Genomic DNA, 24385 nt, shown 5'->3' with positions numbered 1-24385 from the left:
AACGTGTAGAAGATGCAGCATCCAAGCAGAAACTGTGTGAAATAATAATTACACGAAGGACATGAATGGCCTAGAGTTTGCATTAGCGCGAAGGTAACGGACTTATTTTGTACACAATGATCTACTTTGCGCAATAAAATGGACTTTGTGCTCATTACAGAGTTTAAACAGAATCAACCAATGACACGTCTTAAAAGTATGCATATTATAACCTTATCTCTACAGAGCTTTATAGAAGTCGCGGCAGCCAGTGGTCAAGTGATCACACGGCATAAACTAATCTATTATTAAAGGGTTTACTGTCTACTACTAATTCATTCCATGTTCAATTTGACTTACGGTACTTTCTATTATGATAACATTGATGCCTACCCGAAAGAACAGTGGGTGATCTTGTTTGATAGAAAATACAACGTGACAAAAACGTAGAATTATTAGACTAAAAGAATTTTCATGAAACAATATAAGAGTCCCCAAATTTTGTGGTTGGAAAACAGTTGGAAAACAGAAACAGGTTATAAACAAACTGTGTAAGATCAGTTGAATACACATGGCATGCATGGAGCCCTTTGTTCATAAGAGTAGACATATTATATAGTTTGATTCCATAGGTTAAGCTGCATCCCCCCTAAATGTAAAAAGGTTAAATGTAATATCTACCCTAAATGTATTATAATCTTTAGCCCCAAATGCAGGGTCGATTATTTTTCATGCGATTAAAAGTATCCTTTTCGGTCGATATTACATTTTGGGTTAAGATCTGTAGTTTTCAGGGTGGGTATCACATATCAGCATAGAGTTAAAAGTTAAAAGGCCTACATTTACGGGTTAACGCTATACCTACATATATTTCATTTGAGATTGACATTACAATTCGGGTCAAATATGATTATCTATGAACGATTATTTCATTTAACGTTAAAAAGTATACTCCTCACTGTATATAGCTTGACTTTGGTTATTACATTTAAAATGTTGCCTCGTTTTCACAGTTAAATGGTTTATTACAGGAATATTACATGTAGTTCTTTAGGGTTAAAAGTTTTTTTTTACATTTAGAGTCTGTTTTACATCAGACGATTTTTCACTCTAGGGTATAATGCACATGCCATGCAGATAATTACATGACAAGGGGAATGACTATGTATTTCACTCCCATGACTGATATCTGCAGATGACGAGATAAAGCAACAACTCCGAATGACAAAGGAAAAATAGCATGGTTGAGAGCAAATTAGTTTGTATGTCAACATCAACAAGCTAACAATAATCTAACAAAGCGCATGCATACACAAACTCATTTGCAAATATATATATATATATATATATATATATATATATATATATAGATCGTAAACACTTTACTATCATTACAATGTTATCAATAGGGAACAAAAAAAATGACGGCTGTCAAAAAGGGGAAAGGAACTAGATTTACTAAGCATCTGCTTCAAGAAAAGCGACAGAGAGAGAGGGAGAGATGAGGAGGAGGAGGAGTTCAGGAGGTGGAGAAGGAGGAGGAGAAAGGAAAAGATCAAGAAAAGTTGTCATTAATTTCGAGTATAGTTACAAGTTATACATATTCATTTCCCTTTGCATACAGTCAAGATGTTGAAAACCCCAGACCATCCAACCCAGAGTCATGTTTACGGAAACTTTATAGCAGTACTACCATTATCTCCGACCGTCCTCTGACGACAATTTATACATGATGCAAGTTCCTTGTAATACATGGTATTAGTAACGAAGCTTCTTAATGTTGACTGGGAAATATAATTGTTGAATTTGATGACACCTCGATCAACAATTCAGGGTTAGCCCTCTCTGCACATGGCATGCCACATGGGGATGTCAATCAGGTTGCTTGTAGCCGATTTCTACATTATTTTTTTTTAACTCATAATGATATCGTGACCATCTGTTAAATTATTTGAATCATTAGTAACTAGCAAACCAAATCAACCCGAACCAAAAATGAAAAAAAAAATGAATAAATAAATAAATGTCTGTTCTCATGTATTTCGTTTGTTTGTTTATTTATACTTACTTGGAGTTTAGTTGGATGTATAGCGTTGCTTATCTATTCTGTGTTCTTTGTTGTTGATGATGAGGGATTGTTGATGATAATGATGTTGCTGTTATTGTTTTTCCTGCAGCACTTTCAGAATGGATTGACACAAGTCAACGGTAAGGCAATTTCAACGACGTGCTACACTACACCAATGCCTTGTCGGGAAATTCACTGCAGGAACTGGATAGCGCCATCTAGCGCTTCATACCGGTTAAGTGTTCGATCAGTTCTGCAGCCTGCTGCACCATTAGTCCAGTCAAAATAGGGTTTCACCCACCACTAATTGCAACAGTACGAATTCCACTGCAGTGCAACTTGTTATGGGCTCCTAAACACCATACTAAAAGTCCCAAGAAATTCAATGGGGTAAAGTGGCTAAATTTGCATAATATGCAAATTAGCTCCCATAATGATAAAAATACAGTGTTTCCATGAAAACTATGCTTCTAGGTTTCAGATTGAAACACCGAAAGTGTTGAAACTTATGTTTTCAATGTCAGTTAGTGCGATGAAAACATCCATGTACATGTTCTGGGCCTCATTTCCATAATATGCAAATTAGCTCCAATAATGATAAAAACACAGTGTTTCCATGAAAACTATGCTTCTAGGTTTCAAATTGGAACACCCAAAGTGTTGAAACCTATGTTTGCAATGTAAGTTAGTGCGATGCAAACATTTCCATGTACATAATCTGGGCCTCATTTGCATGATATGCAAAGGGTACCGAGCCAACGGAATATTCAAATGCATCAAAGTGCCCGATATGACTATATCAAGAGTGTTCAAATGTGATATTTCAGTTTTTTTAGTCTTCACCAAAAACAAACTTTTCAGCATTAGAAACCCAGCATGAATAATTTTAAGCGAATAATAGTTTGTTATCAGACAGATAATGATAGCTTATCCATTAATTACGTAGAATCAAAGTACGAATTTAAACAAGTGTCAACATCTATAACTTGTCCAATTTTTTTAATTAATGGACTCTATTTAGAGAGTTGCTTATTCGAATATGGATGATTCAGCTCTTGCACCCTTGAGGGTTTTGAGATATTGAAGATAGCACAGTCAGAGGAAACTCTGTGGGTAGTGACCAAAGTTACCCCTATCGATCATATCCCCACGGCCATTTGCAAAACATGCATCAACCAACGCCATTTCCGTTGTTCTAAGCGTACAAGATTTTTTTTTTTTTTTTAAAGTCGTTTGACCGTCTACCAAAGACTGTTTTATTTCCATGAAAGTATATCTTTAAAAAGTGGTGCACATGAGTCAAAGCGACTCGGAGGGAGGTACCCGAATTTATCCTATACCCTCACGGCCCGGTACAAAACACAGTATACGCACGTGAATACAGCTGTTTGAAGCGAAAAAAAAACAACAACAACCCTCTATAACGTCCTTTTCGTTTCATTTCCATTAAATTCCAGTGGAAGTTGTAGAAGAATTATTGTTCTACAATATCTATAAGGTGAAAATTGTTCACATACGAAGGCAACCACGTGGAGGGTGCCCAAAATTACCTCACCCAAAGGCAGTCTAAGACATGCAATAATCATGTACCAACGCAAATGCATAATCATGTTCTATGGGTACATACCTTTAAACAGTCTTTCCGGTCCTCTAGCAAAGACACTTTTATTTCATGAAATTCAATGAGGTTAACAAAAGATATATTGCTCTGCAATTTTGACTTACACTGACACAGTTAAAGTGGTGATCATTCGAAGGGAGCCTCCTATATGGGAAGTGCCCACATTGATTGCATATACATGACCCTTATAACGCAAATACCAACGCAATTACAGTCGTTCCAAAAGTGCATGTCTCAAAAAAAGGTCGTTCCCTGTGTTATTTGACTATCACCTGAGTTTTATGACTTTGTATAATTATCGTAAGGTGCTACAATCATTGAACATTCTTTTCATCCTACATAGTTTTACGCACCTCATTCAATTTTTCTGTTACAAAAAAAGTGATGTCTATATTATGTTCTTGTCGAAAAATGAAATAAGAATTGAATTGAATTCCTGTCATATCAAGACACTTTTATTTCTATAAAGATTGCCGGAGTAAAGATAAAATAACAAAATTGATCTACAATATCTATACAGTCCAAAGGGTTCACTTGCAGAGACCACCTTGTGGGAGGTGCTCAAAGTAACCCAACGCATCCTAGAGGCAATGAAAAACACGCAGTATATACAACAGCGAAAAAATGTTCCATGGGTACATGCCTCTGAAAAGTTCTTCCACCTGTCTAGCACATACTCTTTTATTTTCGTAAAATGCAATTCAGGTAATACAGAAGACGTTGCTTTACAGTATCTATATTGTCAAAAAGTTGGACATTCAAACGCAAGCCCTTGGGAAGTGCCCAAATCACCCCTACCCTGACCTTCGTGGTCCCAAAACAGGTTAACAAAACATGCATTATATGCCAAAGCAAATTCAGTTGTACATGCACGTAGAAAGTCGTTTTGCCGGGTTGTAAATAAAAACACTCTGTACTTTTCATGATTTTTAAATGGTAGAGACACTGTTTTACAACATTCATAATAGTCAAAGGGGTGCACACCCAAAGGCCACCGAGTGGGATGTGTTCAAATCATCCAACCCCCAGGGCAATATAGGAAACATGCACTACCATATAGTACGAATGTATGTTCCAATTTTCCAACGGTTGCACAGCAACTGCCCTATTGTTTTCAAGAAATGCAATATAATTAAAGAAGAAAAAAGTGCTCTACATTAACTTTATTGTCAAAAGGGTGAACATTTAAAAGCAATCCCTTGGGAAGTGTCCAAAATTACACCTCCGCTCAAACCCCGTAATTACAACACACAGATACTATGAACGCAAATACTGACGTTCTTTGGTGCATGGTCTTAGAAGTAGTTCCGGCAATACAGCTACACACTTTTATATCAATGAATGTCGTGGAAATGATAGAAGAAGCATTGCTTCACAATATCTATTCAGTGAGAGGATGCACATTAAATGCCAATCCTGTGGGATGTGCTCCAAAGTACCCCACCCTCATGGCAATATAGAAAACATCGAATATCATTAATGCGAATATACTATATGTTCCAAACGTACATGTTTCAAACTTCGATCATGCCATGCAGCAAGGGCCCTTTTGTTTTCAAAAATACATTGTAGTTAATAGACGAGACATCCCTTAACAATATCCATATTGTCAAAAGGGTGAACATTAAAGGACAATCCATTGGGAATGGTCCAAAGTTACACCTACGCTCACGCCCCCTTAAGACAAAACACAGATATTAGCAACGCAAACACCGTTGTTCTAGCGTGGATGGTTTTAAAAGTATTCCCGGCAATACAGCAAATACACTATTTATCAATGAAAAGTCATGGAAATGATAGAAGGGGCTTAACTTTACAAGATCTATACAGTGAAGAGGATGCACATTAAATGGCAACCCTGTGGGATGTGCCAAAAATATTCAACTCTCACGGCAACGTAGAAAACATATAATATCATACAACGCGAATATATATCTGTTCCAAACGTACATGTTTTCAAAATTCCATCGTGCTGGATAGCAAAGGCACTTTTGTTTCCAAGAAATGCAACTAATTAATAGAGGAGACATTGCTCTACAATAACTATATTGTCAAAAGGGTGAACATTCAAAAGTAATCCCTTGGGAAGTGTCCAAATTCACATTTACGCTCACGCCCCCTTATTACAAAACACAGATATTAGCAACGCAAATACCGTTGTTCTAGCGTGAATGGTTGTAAAAGTAGTCCCGGCAATACAGCAAATACAATTTTCATTGATGACAAGTTATGAAAATGATAGAAGAAACTTACACTGAAGAGGGTGCGCATCAAACGGCAACCCTGTGGGATGTGCCAAAAATACTCCACCCTCACGGCAATATAGAAAACATATAATATCATATAACGCGAATATATATAGATATGTTCCAAACGTACATGTTTTCGAAATTCCATCGTGCCATATAGCAAAGGCACTTTTGTTTCCAAAAAAAAAAAAAAAATGCAACTAAGTGATAGAGGAAACATTGCTCCACAATAACTACATTGTCAAAAAGGTGGGCATGCAAAGGTAATCCCTGGGGAGGTGTGTAAATTTACACTTACGCTCACGCCCTTTATGACAAAATACGGATATTAGCAACGCAAATGCAGTTGTTCTAGCGTGAATGGTTTTAAAAGTAGGTCCAGCAATACAGCAAATACACTCTCATATAAATGAAAAGTCATGAAAATGATAGAAGAAGATTTGCTTTACAAAATCTTCACAATAAAGAGGGTGCTTATTGAAGGGCGACCCTGTGGCGTGTGCCCCCGAAATGCCCTTTATCCTCTTGGCAATATAGAAAACATATAATATCATATAACGCGATTATATGTTCCAAACGTACATACTGTCAAAATTTGATCGTGCCTTATAGCAAGGGCCGTTTGTTTTCAAGAAATGCAATGTAATCAATACAGGAGACATTGCTTTACCATACTTATATAGTAAAAAGTGGTGCACATTTAAAGCGGCCCCTTGGGAGGCGCCCAAAGTTACCCCCTCAACCCCGCGTCCCCATATGCAAAACGTGCATTATGCCAACGTGAGTACTGTTGTTATGAATGTACTCTTACAGTTACCGCTAATTTGCATTTTATGCAAATTATTTTTGTACAACCAATTCGAAAAGGCGTCTATCGTGTTCATTGACCTACAAAATATAAGTTCATACATTTAAATCTTTGAAATTGGATAACGGGAAGCTGAGATCTGTCAATTTCCTCTCATTTCAGGTGCCAATTTGCATATTATGCAAATTTTACTATTTTGCCCCGCTGGATATTTTGGGACTTTTAGTATGGTGTTCAGGAGGCCTCAACGACTTGCACTGCAGTGAAATTCCTACTGTTGCAATTAGTGGTGGGTTACCCCCTAAAAATCGCTAGATTGACTGGACTACATGGACTTAGAAAAGAATGCACGAGATTGGAATTGTTTCGGGATCCAACTAAATGCATGCACAGAGATATCCAAACATTTTCTGGTTTGCGGGCTCCAGTAAGAATATATTACATGAAAGGTGTTAACGGTTTGAGGTCATAGCTATAACAAAGAAAACATGAAACAAAGTTTGCTTTACATACCATTTATGAAGTCTTTGAAAGGACTGTTGAAGAAAGAAAGTTATGTGTACGCTGTCCATTTTTCTCTATAAAAGATGACTTCTTTGTATGTTATACACACGTCTAGGCGTATTCATTAATATGAATATTTCAGATAAAAACAAATATGTATAATAGAGTGACAAACATTACATAATCATTTTGAGAATGGGTTATCTTTTCAGATATAAGAAAGATGAAATGTGGTTTATAAAAGCTATGAACAATGTTTGAATGAAATGTATAAGGAAGACAGAGAATATAGAAAGACAGCGAAAGAGCGAAATGAGGTGAGATAAAGAGGAAGGGAGTATAGAAGAGCGAAGAAGAAAGAGAAAAGAAGCAGAGGCAGAGTGGGAGGGGCAGACAGCCAAGAAGAAGGAAACAGACGAAAATGGGAATTGACTGGAGGGGTAATCAGAGAATAAGATAGTAAGAGGGAGAGAGAAGAAGAGAACAGCAAGTATTAATTATTTTTTCTTTCAATTTTAACACAAAACAATAATTCGAATATCTCTTTTCAGTTGAAGTCACAATACTGTACAAAACCAACAACAACAACATCACAACAAAGAATATAGAGTCAATAATGAATTAAATCTTTAATAACTTTTCTACAACTTTTGAGTAATATTGCCATCGCAATAACAAATTTCGTAAAAGAGATTTCTTAGAGTTAATCTACAAAGTTTTACGATGGATTGGGTACAGGATACATGTTTGCATAGTTACGTGCTGTATTAGGAGACAGTTTTTCGTAGTATTGGAAAGTCTACTGGCAGTGCATATTGGTCTTCATCCGAACAAGTTGCTCTTCTTTACAGTGTAATAGTTAAGAACGTTGTGTGTGTGTGTGTGTGTGTGTGTGTGTGTGTGTGTGTGTGTGTGCCTGTTTGTCTGTCTGTCTGTCTATGTCGTATAGAAGTATAGACATTTTGATGGAAATGAAAAAAAAAAAATACCGGATGGATTGCCGATATTCACCTTTGACAGCATAACAAATCCGGTCGTCCATGTGGTCTATGCAAGTGTTAATCATGTCAATACTATAATCCAACGTTAGAAATTCAAAATACAAAAAATTCTGTTCATGAACCAAAGAGCAATTACAGAAATACACCATAAAGACTATGAGACATGGGTCCCATATATACATGAAAAGTATTTCAGATGCCCTCATACATAATCAAACGATATTCATTCCTATTCATGCAATCGTAATTATCACTGACACCATTTACATAAACTACACAAACAATTCAAAACAACATACTTGTAGTTAATGACATGTTCATAAATCATGATACCAATATTTCCTTTAAGACCGAAATAATAAAACAAAAAAAAAATAGCTTGCTATACTCGCTACTCACTCAGAGTGTGCGTATTGTTACTTTGTTTTAGTATACTTGTGCTCTTGCTATCTGTATCCTTAAGCTCATAAATCAATATTTTCGACTCAAATACAAAGTATTTGAAAAAAAACCATTAAAAACAGAGATGAACAAATCAAGTGGAGAAAACACATAAAACAGAGTTGTTCCTAAAATACTGATCAACAAGGATCATGTTGACTTATCGAATTGATTTCATTCGAACTGAATTTGTAGTCCTGTAAGAGTGTTAATCCACTCTCAAATGAATTAGCCTAACCCCGAAGCTGGACCGGTGCCACATCAAAATGAAAGGCATCCATGTGACCTTCAAGCCTCAAGGAAAGCAAGAAAATCCACTTAACTGTATCATTAGTGTAAGTTAACGCGGACTGCTGTATATCAGATGTTCAAAAGTTATTACATGAAATATAATCCACAAAGGGCGGCAATCTCACCGTATAAAGTCAATGTGGTATCCACAAGCTGTGAAGTAAACATGTCATATTGTAGTGCGAAATTGTCTCACCAGAACAATATACACCTTTTGAACACGCAATAGCCCTACGTATCGAAAGACAGTCTAAAACAGCAATAGTGTTATCATATTTTTTCATGCTTATGCAGCTCTATTTCAAACTGCCTGAAACCGTCAATATGTCCTGCAACAAAATTTATCACGCCAATTTTAAACTTAATACATTCTTCCCAGCGTCTATAACATTGACAATGGTGACAACTAAATCCAACCAGACCAAACCAAACCAAACCAAACCAAAAAAGAAAAAAGGAGCCATTTATTCAATTATCAATCCATTAGTTTTTATTACACGAAATTTGTCCGTGTACCATTGGATGACTTTTGTCAGGTATGACTAGAGTGTAAACAATAAGATAATATTCCCGGTTCTATGTGCCAGAATGATATTATACCGAAGCTCCTATGTGCAATATAATAGATTATCGAGGTGTTATGCCCTCGTTCTTCGACGTCTCCGGCGAGTATTACAATTTTTTTTTCTTTCCTTTGTTAACACAAAATCACTCTCTTGAACAGTAACCTGAATTCCTCTTTTCAGTTTAAGTCACAATATTGTACAAAAATATATAAAAAAAATAACCAAGAATCAATACGAAATAATTCTATATAAATTTCCTACAACTTTCGAGGAACATAGGCATCGCAATCACGTAATCTATAGGTTTTACGACGGAGTGAGTATAAACAGCATAGTGTTGATGTACTGGCGTATACATACGTACTGTAAATTCGGGGATAGCAATGGAATCCTTGTGAATCCACAGTGGTCGTTATCAAAATAAGTTGCTATTCTTCACAATGTAATAGTTAAGAACGTTGTCGTGCGTGTAAGTGTGTATGTTTGTATGTGTGTTTGTGTGTGTGTGTGTGTGTGTGTGTGTGTGTGTGTGTGTGTGTATCGGTCTATTCTGTCTGTGTTTATGTCGTATAGAAGTATAGAACTGAATTTCGATACAAATTAAAAAACACCGAGTGCATTGACCATGTTCACCTTTGACAGCATGACAAATCTCGACCTCCATAGTGTCCATAAACAAGGTTTAATCATCTCATTATTACAATTCAACACATAACAATAAAGAATTATGTGCATCACCGAAAGTAAGTGCAATTACAGAAAAAGGCCAGAAAAGACTATGTACAGAAGAAGTACATGCATATATCATATGCCGACATACACGTGTAAAGCGATATCCATTCCTAATTATCCATTTATAAACTGAGACAATTGACATCAACTTCACAGACAATTCAAAACAAGATACATGTAGTTAACGACATTATTCATTAAAAATGATATCATTTTCTTCCTTACATTAGCTGAAACAATGGAGAAAAGAAATGGCTTGGTATTCTCGCTACTCACTCACGTGCATGTGTACTGTTAATATTCCAATAAACTGTACTCTTACTAGCTGTATCCTGCGATGAGAAGCCCATAACTCAGTTTTCCGACCACAAGTTTTTTGTTTGTTTGTTTGTTTGGTTTTTTTTTTTTTTTTTAGACAGAGAAAATTAAAAAAAAGTGGAGAAAACGCGTGACACAGAGATGTTTCTACAAGACTGATCAACAAGGATCGTGTTACCTTGATCTGATTGATTAGATTCGAACTGAATTTGTTCTCCTATAGGAGTGTTAATACACTCTCAAAGGAGTGAGTCCAACCCCGAAGCTGGACCGGTACCACATCAAAATGGAAGTCATCCCTGTGACCTTCAAAAGTAAAGAAGGTAACGCGGCATTAGATAAGATGGTACAACATCATTACAACATGAAGCGTATAAAAGGCGAATGTGTCACCGTATTAATGCGGTCTCCAAGAGCTGCGAGGTAAAGCTGCCACCATTTAATGCGAATTTGTCTCATAAGAACAATGTTCATCTTCTGAACCTAAATATCGAAAGACGGTCTAAGCAGCAATAATGTTGTAGTTTCTTTTTTTTTTCATGCTTATGCAGCTCTATTCCAAACTGAATGAATTCATCATTCCTAAATTAATGCATTTTTTTACAACAATGTTTATAAAAGTGACAATGGTAACAAGCAGACGAGAGAAAAAAAAAAACAACAAATCTATTCTTTTTAATTCTTATAATAAGAATATTTGTCCGGATGTCGTTGGAGGACTCTTGTCAGGTATGACTATAATAGAGGGGAAACAATATTCCTGTTTCCATATGTCATACTGATATTGTGCTGAAGCTCCTATGTGCAATGTTACATCATCGTTGTGTTCTGCCCTCGCTCTTCAACGTCTCCGTATTACAAGTTTTTTTTTTCTTTCCTTTGTTAACAAAAATTCATTCTTATCAACAGTAATTGGAATATATATTTTCAGGTGAAGTTACAATATTGTACAAAAAAAAAGAACACACACACACATTAAGAGTAAATCGGGAGGCAGAACTTATGAAATATTTCTGTAATAACGTCCCTACAACTTTGGAAGAATATTCGAATCGCAATTACATATTTCGTAATAAGATTTCTTAGAGTTAATCTAGAACGTTTTACGATGGAGTAAGTGCAGTATTAAATTAATATTAGCGTTGATATACAAAGTGTACGTTGGTATGTAGGGGGTCCTTCAGTGCAGTGGTCGTGTTTATTGTAGTAAATCTACTAGCAGTGCATAGTGCTCTTCATCCTAACAAACTGCTATTCTTCACAATTTAATAATTAAGAACGTTGTGTGTGCGTATGTGTGTGTGTGTCACTCTGTGTGTTTGTTCATCTGTCTGTGTATGTGTCGTATAGAAGTGTAGAACTGAATTTCGATAGAAATACAGTTAAAAAACACCGGATTGATTGCCGATATTCACCTTTGTCAGCATGACAAATCCGGTTGTCCATGGGGCCAATCCAAAGTATTATCATCTCATTATTATAATTCAACATATAAAGATAAGTGTATTTTGTACATCACCCACAGTAAGAACAATTACAAAAATAGGTCATAAAAAACTATGTACAGAAAAAGTACATTACAGATGTTATAATACACATTTAATTCGATATCCATCGCTATTTGCACGATAGTAGTATCTCCGTTATCCAGACCACGGCAGACCGCCTGGTGGAAGGGTGCACACTTCATAGCCTGGCAGGTGGATGGATTCCTTTTCACAGCCTCACTGCTGCTGCCAGGTCCTGGCTGACCGTATAGGACATGAAAGGACATATTAGAAAGACGACAAGTACGAAGAAGATTCTCCACAGAACTTTGTGTCTCTTTTATCTTATGGCATTTAGCCCTGGTTTCTTCTCCTCTCCTGCATTGATATCGTTCTCTCGCTTGTTTTGCTCTCCCTCTTGCATGTGTCCTTAGTTGTCCTGGTCCTTTCAAAAACCAAATCCTCGAATAGTGACATATTTCCATATAAGCTGTTTGTTTCGCATTCACAAAATTGCCCAGAACCTTGATCTGTTTCTTGGCTGCTCTCGTCTTCTGAGCTGCTGTCATAACTCAGGATGTCTGTTGGAGAGTGAGAGGAGAATTCAATAGAAAGACAATTTTCCAAGGTAGTAGAGGATTGGGTGATGTTTGTGTGATCCAAATAAAAGACCGTCCAGTTTGAAATCTTCCAAAAGTAGGCTAAAAACGAATTTCCGCATTTTCACATAATAACAGTGTCAGTATCTACTAAGCTATAAAATTATATATAGCTAATGGTCCAGTAAAACTTTAATATCTCTATTTCAGTTTCGTTATAAGCCGCAAAATTTTGATATTCGGTAGAGAAACGATAAGTTTTCAATATAAGGCAAAAAAAAAAAGAAAGAAAAGATGACGATGAACCCAAAGGACATATTTTTGGTTCATTGAAGAAAATTGTAGTCAGTGACATTATGTGGTTTTAGTCTGGGCCGTTACATAAATGTATACAACGCGTGGTTAGTGAACCCTTATGGCGCGTCCACACCGAGCACGGTAAGAGCAACGGGCCGGGTTTTTTTGCTATGGTACCCAAAAAGGAAAACAAAATCGTAACATTCCTATGACTCAATAATCATGAACAACGAAATAAACTGTAGAAGATCAATTCTGTAACAAAATTATTGGCAGGGAAGTGATATTGTAATAGAACCAGATATAGTTCCTTTTTGGCACACCATTGCAAAAACCCGGCCCGTTGCCCGTACCGTGCTCGGTGTAAACGGGCCTTCATCCTTGTCATTGGTGTCCATTCAACAGAAAGCATTGCGGCAACATCCGAACAAGTTTATCGCCAGAGCACTCAGGCACTGCATTTTACTCGAATATGCGATGTTGCATAATTGTCTCGAAACAATTGATCCATGACGACGTATGCTGCCTACAAATTCTAAAATTAAAGTTAGTATTCTCGTTTGTGGGAATCTGGCAGCACCTCAGACATTAGATGACTAACTTCATCTTCACCATGTGCAGGCAGTAACGTACGCCGCAAGCTCGCGAAGGATGGATTGTTTGCGCGACGACATATAAGGTGCGTTGGCATCAATGCTTCCCGATAGCCTACCATGCCTACGTCTTACCCGAAAACAGAGATGAGTGGTTAAAAACAAATCATCAAGCATTAGGCCTGCTTTTGAGACATTTATCACACCCCAACCCCCTAATGTGTAATATTTATCTTTCACTTCATATCAAATTACTTATTATGTTGGAATTTAAAACATTTCTTTAAGTTCAGTTGGCTTTTGTTTGTTGTGTTTTGGTTTGGTTTGTTTGCTGTATTGCTTTGTTTTGTTTTTGTTTTTTGTCGCTTAAATTACCGACATAACCTTACATTAAATATCTATGTATCAATATGTGATACTACTAAAAGACCCTATCGTATAAGATCAAAGTGTAAAGCAAATTGTTGATGTCCTTTAACTTGCTTCTACATTCTTCGCAGCAGATTAATTCTACCTCCCTCTTGTTTCTCCTCATTGTTCACTATTACGTACTGCTGAATATGTTTGAACTGGATTAAGATAAGACTTCATACTCTTGAAGAATTTCCCATAGTAAATCTCTTCGCTGTTCTTCTTGTGACTTTTTCTCTGCTTCAACCCAGATGTCCCACTAAGGTAATGCTAGGCCATTAATAACTACACTTCATGAATATCACATATATGAATATTAATAATCTCATAATTGAGAGAACAAAAGAATGAGAAAAGGGAAAAAGCTAATAACAACATTATACCTGTATGCCTCCTTGATTATCACTCAGAAAAGATCTTAATGGCTTGTCATCGATGGTGATGCACTCCACCTGTAACATGATGAAGATAATCAAAAGGACACATCGTTATCACTATTAACCGATTCTTATTTCTCTGAAAGAAATGGATTCATAGCAACATAGCTTGTATCATATTGGTTGGCTTTCCTTGGTAATAAGGAATGGCGCAACCACCTCCACTGCAGAAAATATCATTTGTCATTTTAACAGTTTTCCTGTCAAAAGACCTGGTTCGAAGTATCGCTACATTAGTTACGTTCAGACAAAAAACCTTAACCTCGAGGATAGGAAACCTCGATGTTAAGCTTGTAGTAAGGGACCGTGAAGACGCACTCGTAGTTAGCTAACCTCGAGGTTAGCTCGATGTTAAGAGCCACGAGAAATCTTATGGATAGCGCTCTAACCACGAGTCCCAGGCATGCCGGCTGTCTGAACACAAAAATCAACGCACTCAAAGGGGCAGGAATTTAACCTCGAAGTTAACCTCTAGTTTAGGGCTTGTCATCTGAACGTAATTATTGTCGGATGGGCAATGGTAGAAATTAATGTGATATATAATGATGCTTCAAATAATTATGATGTTTTTATTTTGAATTTTCTTGTGTGATTAATGATATCACTGTGACAGACAAAATATTATCTGAAAACATCATTGCCCCCTCAACGGCTTCACTTTCTGCAATGAATTGTAATGTCACCTCCAAGACAGTTGTGATATACTCCCCTCCCCTCTCCCCCCCCCCCCCCCCCCACCCCTCCCTCACATTGAACAAATAGTGAGCAAATTAAAATAACTGATTCTTACTTTACAGCGAGAAGCCTGTGAGGAAATTGTCTTGAAGAATGTCTCTGGCAGTTTAACCCAGTGGAGCCTAGCACGTGTAAGATTGGGCAGACGACACAGAAATTCAGCCAAGTTTACTGCTCCTGACTCTGAGACTAAACTGGTGCCCGGTTCGGAAGGTTGAATGGAAAGCTCGCTGATCTGTAAAAGAAATAAAAACAGAAACAGAAAACTACAAACGACGCTGTGGCAACTGGTATGCCTCCGCAATATCGCATGGTTCTCCAAATAGGTCTAAATAACATCTTGGCAATTTGAGACGGTAATTGACTGGCAAAAAAAGAAAATGAAATGAAAGGACATGACAAGACTGTCACGAATGTTTTGAGAGTTTACTTTCCTTGACCTAGGTCTCATTTGTGTTTCTTTTTTTTTTCAATGAAATGAAATGACATGTTATAAAAATATATATATATGTTTGTTCTTACACAAATTCAAAACGGTCAATGTATTACAAAAAAATGCATACTTTATATGAAACTAATAATTATTCAAAATAATTGCGTTAATGAAAAAGAGGGACCTACGTAAAAAAAAAGCTTGTATAAATGAGAGCCACTCAGTACATTGAACTGATATTACAATTTCATTGGATGGATACATTGGTTTTAAGATCAACTTGTTGGGAATGCGTTTCAGCATTTTAATCCTCCGTACCTGACATTTGACTGCATGACATCAAAATTCCCCAGAAAATCATTGACAGGCAGTATTATATAGATCGATTCTGAGAGGCGTTTTGTGTATCATAGCCCTCTATCAGCACGGGCAGCGCCATTATTGCGGTGTTCACGCCTGCCCCGTGGGCGGAAGGGGGGGGGGGGGGCTGGGGGGGGGTAGGCGGGGACACCGCAGCGAGACCTTATGGCTGCGCCGTGTAACCGCAACTTGTCTGCTGCCCTCAACGAACCCGAATCGGTCTATACGTAATGTACTATGTTTCATGAGGATACCTTGCACCATTTCTGAAGTATGGAGAAAAAAAAATATTTTCACTTGAGTTTCCACCTTTAACCTCATGATCCCTGGTAATACATGTAAACACTAAGTTTAATACTAAGAAAAATTAATACATTCAGGCATTGTTTAGATACTGGGGAAAGTTGAATTCTAAGACTTTGACCTTGACCTTTGACCTTTAACCTTGAGCAAAATTTGACAAGCAAAACTTCGTCCACTCATACACATATCATGCAAAGTTTCATTAGCATGCCTCAAATGATTATCAAGTTAGGCCGTCCACAAATTAAGTTGAGTTAAGTTTAAAGTTAACAAGTTGCTCAATCAGTTACCGTTGTAGTCTACATGTTTAAAGCATACTACACTTCCAACAGCAAATGACACATTACATAATGCACACCAAAAGATTACATACCTGGCATGATGATGCAGAGATGGCGGCTGTTGAGAGGAAACCATCAGGCAAGTAGGGACACTCAAGACTGAACTTCGAAAGACGTGGCATATTAAATACCCATCTGGCCAAGTCATCTCCCATCGAGGACTGATAGTGGGAATCGTCCTGAATAATCTCAAAATCCAAGTCCAGATCTTGAATCTGCAGAGGAGGTGAGTCAAAATATCGATAATAAGGTGACAAATAATTATAATCATTATGATAATGGCGAGAATGCAAAATGAACATATGAAGAGCTTGCTTCCAAAGCGTTAGATATATCATTATCAATGGATTTAGTGCCTTTAGAAAGCAAGCTCGTCATATATGAAGAAACCAACATTAACCAAGACAAATGTAGAAGCCTGAATCATGTTTTATACATGTATTCCTCGCAATGATCAACGATCCACTCCAGCAGACACCTTTAGAAGAGCATTGGAAATGCGTAGATGACGTGACCATTGCTGAGAATAAGAAATGCAACTCTGCAAGTCTTGTCCCGGACACACTCAAGGAACTCAGCAAGTGGTGTGCCGAAGAGGACATGAATCTCATCCCTTTAAAATGTAAAGTGATGCGTGTCACGTTTACCAAAACACCACTCCCACCCTCAAGCTTAAGCTGAACGACAATGTATTGGAAGAAAATGATAAACAAGGTCAAGCTCCTTGGTGTTCCTATTCAAAGTAATCTTCGTTAGGATTTGCATGTCGACGACATTGTCAAGCGAGCTGCAAGGAAGCTCTACGTACTCCGCGTCATGAAACGATACAGGGCGCCATCTGAAGACCTACTAACCATCTTCACTAGCTACATCAGACCAGTCCTCGAGTATTTTGTACCGGTATTCTACTCATCCATAACAATACTAATACACAAAGTAACGCCATCGAAATGGTTCAAAAAAAGAGTGCTGAGTATAATCTTGGGTAATAGGTATGAATCATATCAGGAGGCCTGTGTGATGTGCAACATCACTTCCCTCTGTGATAGAAGAGATCAGTTATGTCTTCGGTTCGCTGCCTCACTCTATGCGAGATTTCCAGACTGGTTCCCGCCGACAGAGAGCAGCTACAGAGCCCTAAGTCATAGCAACAAACTCAGGGATATCAAGTCCAGGACTAAACGTTACAGGAGCAGTGTAAATGCCTCATTTAACAAGTAAATTCAGCTTGAGATTGGTTGTTTAAAGTTTTCAAGTGGTACTTGTATTGTACAGGTTATTTTATGATTGTTCTGTGTTCACATTATAACTCACACCAAAGGTATATAATTCATTGATAAGTTGCAGGTTGATAAGGTTGAATACTAAAAGAATTTCATATGATTTTTACTTTACAGTTACCGTAATGTGATAAATTTTCAACATAACACAATGTGAAGACAGAATATCATTATGATATTATGTAACATATCTTTCGGTTATTATACACCAGTCAGTGTGATAATTTCTGATAAATTTATGCCTTGAATTAAAATTAAGCTGAAGCTTGTTAGTTTCAGTTCTTAATATGTTTTTGTATATCCTGATTACATCTCCTTTTTGCAACTTCCTAAACCTTTCTCTCTCCCACCCTCCCCCCGCCCACTCACCCACTCCCTTTCTTTTTATCTCTCTCTCTCTCTCTCTCTCTCTCTCTATCTATCTATCTATCTATCTCCAGTTTCATACTAGTTCTACAACCTAGACGGGCATTACGTGCATTAAATAAAAATGACTAAAATGTGATATGAATTTGATTTCAAGTGAGTTGAAGGGGCTCTATTTTTTTTTTTTTTTTTTTTTTTGGTGTGTGTGTGTGTGTAAGTCTCTAGAATTATTATCAAGCATTCTAAAAATCACAATCAGCAATGCAATCATTTCTCCACAGGTATTATGTTTTAATCAAAGAATGTCGTGTTTGGGGTGGGAGGCTTCAGATAACGTACACATTTTGTATGCAATGTCATTAATGTTTGGGAAAAGGGTCATGGTGGCCGAGGCACCCACATACAGTGAGATGTTTGTTTGTTTGTTTGTTTGTTTTCCTTTGGCATGCCATGGTGACCTTATATTGGGGTTGGGGCAGCTGAAACTTGAACGGGACATCGCTTGACTAATTGCCTGACCAATAGTCTGAGAAAGTCATTTATACCAAAATTTGAGATACAAGGTCTTGTCGCCCCAGCAACAATATGGTACTGTGATGTATTTTTTCATATAATATAATCCGATTTATAAATGCGGGATGGATGCTTATTCTTCAGTAATCACAAACTTTTCGCATATTTCTAACGACATTTTATGATAAATGGTTACATATGATTATATTCCTCTTACTGATGTTATTGCAATTTGGATTATAGTGTAAACGAATTAGTGTTCTATTGTAAAGTATTATTCTCAGCGTAACAATTAACGATAATTATAATTCGGAAGTTTGTTTCAGGTCTCAGTTTAGTTTTGAGACATTTCTCCCCACTTTTCTCTCTCCCCGTCTCCCTCTTTTCCTTTCTCTCTCTCTCTCTTCCTTCCCCCCTCCCCTCTCTCTCTCCCTCTCTCCCTCTCTCTCTCTACTAGTATCTCCCTCTCCACACACACTCTCTCTTTTTCCCAACTTCACACTTGGTCCTGCAGTTTTCATGGTCATTTGACGTGCATTATGTGCAACGAGCAAAATGAGTTTAAGCATCTGACTTCAGTATTGGCGTAGGTTTGATTTAATTTGTTTAATATTTTGTATGTTTTTGTTATCAAGTATAATAATTTGGAATAGATACACATGTGGATGTACATGACATGGCCATTATTTATGATAAAAAATTGCTTTCACTGTGCAATATTTGACCCTGATATTTTTTTGGGTGTGTCTTTTTCTTTTTTATGCATCTTTTTTTTTTCCTTTTACCTCAATGTTCTCACACTCACTCTCGTAAAATGTCTGCAATTCAGCCTGCGGGCTGCTATGGATGTTGTCCAATAAAAACATATTTGTTTTCATCATTATCTATGTACATGTGTATAGATTCCAATCCTACTACACAAGATCAAACCATTGAAAACAATTTACAGACAAATTTTAATCATGTCTTCTCCTTCTTTTTCTTCTCTTGGTTTAAGTCTGCCTCTTTCAAAAGATGAAGATTCTTGCAGACTGTGTTATTTACATTATAATACCGTTTATTTAAAGATATTTACAAGCACACATTATGGAGAACAAAGACAGACTAGCCAGTGTGATGAACCGTTAGCCGGTTACGGACTGCTCCCACAGATGGCGCTGCAGCGGTTTTCAAGGACAGAGAATTCCAGCTCCTTACTGTTATCGGAAAGAACGAATGGCGATGTGATTCAGTTTTCGAGTGTGGTATAGGATAGGAATGTGGTTGGGTGTCAACTCTTGTCAACTGGGTAACCTTGTGATATTATAGTCCTGTGCCGGAAGATGAGTAAGATTATTGTGTATTTTGTGCATAATTGTTAGCCTGTTCCAGAGTGGTCCAATCAAGCCTTTGCAGCATTATAGTGGCACTTGAGGTATTTTGGTAGCTTTTCAAAGTGAATTTGTCAGCTCTTCTAGGGACCATCTCCACTTTGTGGATTAGGTTCTCGGAAAATGGATACCAAACAGAGTAAGCACACTCTTCACTTGGTCGAACCAATGTTTTGTAAGCTGTGGCTTTTACATCAGCGGATTTTGAGAGAAAATTGCGTCTTAGAAATACAAGGACGTTATTGGCTTTATTGACAGTATTGTTGATGTGTTGGGTCCACTTCAAATCAGAAGTGATGGTTACACCCAAGTACTTCACGAATTCAACAAACTCAAGACGGGCGTTTTTCAGATGATAAACGAGTTACACTGTTTTTCTTTTCCTGGAAACTGTCAAAATCTCGCATTTATTTTCGCTCATACATAGAAAACAGCAGAAAAGCACAGTGTCTTTCAATATACTAAATTCATTATCAATCAAAGGGGCTTAAACTCTTCACATGTGAATTGCCTTTTATCATAATATGATATACTTATGTGCCTGGAAATCATGGGTCACTGTTTTCGCTTATGTTAGAGTTCATTAGGTTTGACTCCGTATGTACTATGATTAGGGTGTGTTAGTGTATGTGTGTGTGTGTGTGTGTATGGTTTGGTTTTTTTTTTATGAGTGGGTGGAGTACACGTGTGTGTTGTAACTCATTGATGTGGAAAACTGAAAAATCAAATAACCAAAGAAATCACAACAGGAAAGATATGAGATGAATTTGAAGGATATTTGAAGAAAATGATCGCTAGAATTCGAATTAAAAATAACGAGAATGATTGAATAGACTTTGTTCAGAAACAATCAACAAAAAACGAATTAGAATCTAGGACTGGCATATTGTAGATTTCCCGGCAATATTGTACTACAAAAGAAACAAAGGGAAACCAAATAATACATTGTCAGTTATTTCACAAACGAGGGGCACTGTTACACCCCATACGCAATTAGTTCAATAATTAAAGATGTCATACCTGACAGGATGACGCTGAGGCGGCGGCTGCTGAGAGGAAATCATCGGTCAAGTAGGGACACTCCAGACTGAACTTCGTAAGATTTGGCAAGGCACACACACAGCGCACCAAGTCTCCTCCAAGCGATGATTGATATTGAGAACCGTCATGAGATTGAGATTTAGAATCACCAAAGTCTCTGCTAAAATCAAACATCATATCCCGAATCTGTTGAAAAACAAGGAGCAAAAAAAAAAAAAAAAAAAGGCAATTCTTCTGAAGGACTGCATATATTTGTATATGTGACCGTGCACCTCAAAACGAACATAAAGTCGCACACACTGGTTTGGCGTGAGGACTGAAAATAGTGAAATGGGTCAACCTAGCCGAACTTTGACTTTTTCATATTTTCTGAAAGAGCGGGTCTTCTTTTACATTATGCTAAAATTTGGTATCATAAAACGGGCAGGAAAGTGTGTTTTTTTAGCAGTTTATCTCGAGCATTTTTGGTAGAATAGTGTGATTAGGTGTGTCTTTAGAATCCCTTTATCTTTTCTGAAAAACCTTGTCCACACTCTTCACTTTCAACTCTAATAACTTTTGAAAGGATAGTGCTACTGCTTTGAAAGTTGGCATTAGTTATGGACAGAATGTGTTAATAAGGCATGCTTAATTTCAGTTCAATCTGATAATCCCTTCATTGTTGTTACTCTGGTGGTTTACTTCCTGTTTTTTGTCCCATTCATCGCACAGCCAACACGGTTTGGTAAAGATTAAGCGCTTGAATAGACACTGCACTTCAGAGCCTCTTTTCTCAGTTCACACTTTTCCCGAGTTTGTGCTTTCTTTCCAATATTTAGATAGGTTAGGAGAGTCCATTTGATTTGAGTTACACATCATTTTAAAGCTTAGAGTCTGCTCTTTCAGAATATGGTCTTAACTAAAAATTCATGTCTGGCGACTTTTTGTTTGCTTTGAGGTGCAGGGTCACATATGCATAAGACCAATAATTGATTTGTAAATAGAGAAGCCTGGGAAATGTCCTGATGGTTTACATATATTTTAGTCATGGAAAGAAGGTCAAACGATGTCTATTATACCAAAATCTGCTCCCTGTCCTATTTCACGATACTATTTGCAGTTTGTGACTGGACAATGTTCCTACTTATAGACTATAAGACATCGACCACAAATGTAATAATTCAATACACTTTTACATATAACGTCCGGGTTAAGAATGGAATACTGACAATGTTTGTTTGTTTTATTTCCGTACTAAAAAAATATATAAATGTTTCACATAAAATTATAAATTAACAGCCAGTGGTTCAAGTATAGGAGAGTACGTTTATTCTGTTTATTCCATGTCCGTGTAGTCTATCTCCTCAAACTAATACTGTAATCTGATACAATAGTACGAACATACCAGTTAATATTATTTTTGTCAAGAATGGTCGTACGTAAACGATGAGATAGCAGTTAATCATGGCGGTAATAGAGGTATGAGAGACGGAGAGAGGGAGAGAGAGACAAAAATAAAAGTGGTTTCCAGAAGAAAAAAAACCCGGAAGATGTGAAATTTCGTCGTCTCAACTTCCGTGAAGGCAAAAGGCCAGGTGTCAGATCTCGTTCTTTTTTATTGTATTCAGTTCAGAGTAAAACATTCATTTCAACAGAAGTACCATTACCAAGGGTTTACAGATGAAGAAAACTAGTTACAAATAACGTTAGTTCTGTCACAATGTTGTCGATCTGCTAGAAATAGAAATATATATAAAACAATTTATCTTTCAAGAAAATCATGATTTGCTTAATCAGTTTTCACGTACGGTCTTCCACGACCCCAACAGCAAAGGACGTAGATTACATACCTGACAGGATGATGCTAAAGCAATGGCTGTTGAGAGGAAACCATCGGGCAAGTAGAGGCATGACAGCACGAACTCCCGAAGACTTGGCATAGTACACACCCATTGGGCCAAGTCACCTCCTCCAGAAAACTGAAGTTTTAAATGCTCGTGTTTTTTTCTAAAACACAACTTTAGATCATGAATCTGTGGAAAAAAAATATGAAAACAATTAAAATAGAGTTAAATTAGCAAGAATTTATAACGAAAAAGAGTACATAAAACGAATAACACTGGAGCATGCCTTACACCAGTAGGGGAGAGCGGGGTGAGTTGGGACGCGGGTCAAGTGGGACACGTTCTCTGAATCAAAAACTGTTCAACCAATCAGCGATTGGCTAATATCTACAATAAGTCCCTAGCAACCATACATCACATTAAGAAAGCCATGCAGTTCGGCAAATTCTAAGTGTGCATAAATTGCTATTGAAAATTTTCCCCCAAATATGATTTTTTTTTAAAATCAGGTTAATTAACCTGTTGTCTTTGTATTCATGATTTCAAGGGCACAATTGAAGCTGGTGGTGAGCCTTATTGATATGCAACTAATATAACTTGTTTTTGACAAATGCCTGCATGGTTACTGAGCAGTTGTACATATCTATGTATATGCCATGTGAGGGACAGTTGGGACAACGTGTCCCATTTGTCCCTCATAATAGCATTACATGTAAAACAGTTCAGATTTTCAAACATGTTGTTCAAACTTGTTTTGTTGAAATAAAGATCATTTTAAAGCATGTTTGACTGTTTTCATTACCAATGTTTCATTACGCCTTCAAACTTTGACTTTTCCGACATGTTTATAGGATGTCACACTTTACCGTCCCATTTCTCCCTTGCCGTTGTCCCACTTTACCCACTCGTGGGTCAACTTCTCCCCCAAAATAAGGTTTTTTCTTTTCATTAACTGCAGAAAATTGAGAACAGTGCCTCCCTAAGTTTATAGCTCTTTATGTAACCTACCATATGAACCTTCATGCAAGCCCGCAAGGAAATGTAATCATCTCTTTTATAAAAAGATATCAGAAGAAAATCGGCGAACTTGAAATAATGTCCCACTTCTCCCCGCTCTCCCCTACTTGCACGCATTTCAAGCCACAAACATTAGATCCAATTATTATTTATGGATTAAAGATTGATGAGAACGAAGTGTACTCCCTGTCCTATTCCTGGATACCAGTACAGATAAAAGTATGCTTGTACATTATTCATAATGAGCGTAATGAAAAAAAAAATGAATAAAAGGCCAACGCATTTTTAAGTGACTGGATTTGAACATTTGCTTTAATATGTCATTGCTATCTGTTATCGATATGATAACCAGTGAAATCATGGATTCTCCTGATTAAGCAAGTCAGCAGTTACTGGGTCGA

The 24385-nt window shown here is 37.1% G+C and overlaps 1 protein-coding gene and 1 long non-coding RNA gene across 2 annotated transcripts in view; both read right to left on the bottom strand.

Annotated features, from left to right (window-relative positions):
* Nucleotides 1-24385, bottom strand: part of LOC139732086 (uncharacterized) — a 300102-nt gene that overhangs the window by 197376 nt on the left and 78341 nt on the right. The window lies entirely within an intron of this gene.
* LOC139732092 (uncharacterized) lies at nucleotides 12316-15319 on the bottom strand. Its single transcript, XR_011711007.1, has 3 exons — nucleotides 15193-15319; nucleotides 14349-14417; nucleotides 12316-12646 (listed from the first exon to the last, which is right to left on the bottom strand). It is a non-coding gene; the product is annotated as an uncharacterized lncRNA (long non-coding RNA).

This window comes from Diadema antillarum, unplaced genomic scaffold (assembly GCF_040938485.1).
Source record: "Diadema antillarum isolate AM-2024a unplaced genomic scaffold, OU_Dant_1.0 seq00000399_RagTag, whole genome shotgun sequence".
Taxonomy (NCBI): Eukaryota; Metazoa; Echinodermata; class Echinoidea; order Diadematoida; family Diadematidae; genus Diadema; species Diadema antillarum.
The sequence above is the reverse complement of the archived record's forward strand: the minus strand, read 5'-3'. Positions and strand labels throughout refer to the sequence as shown.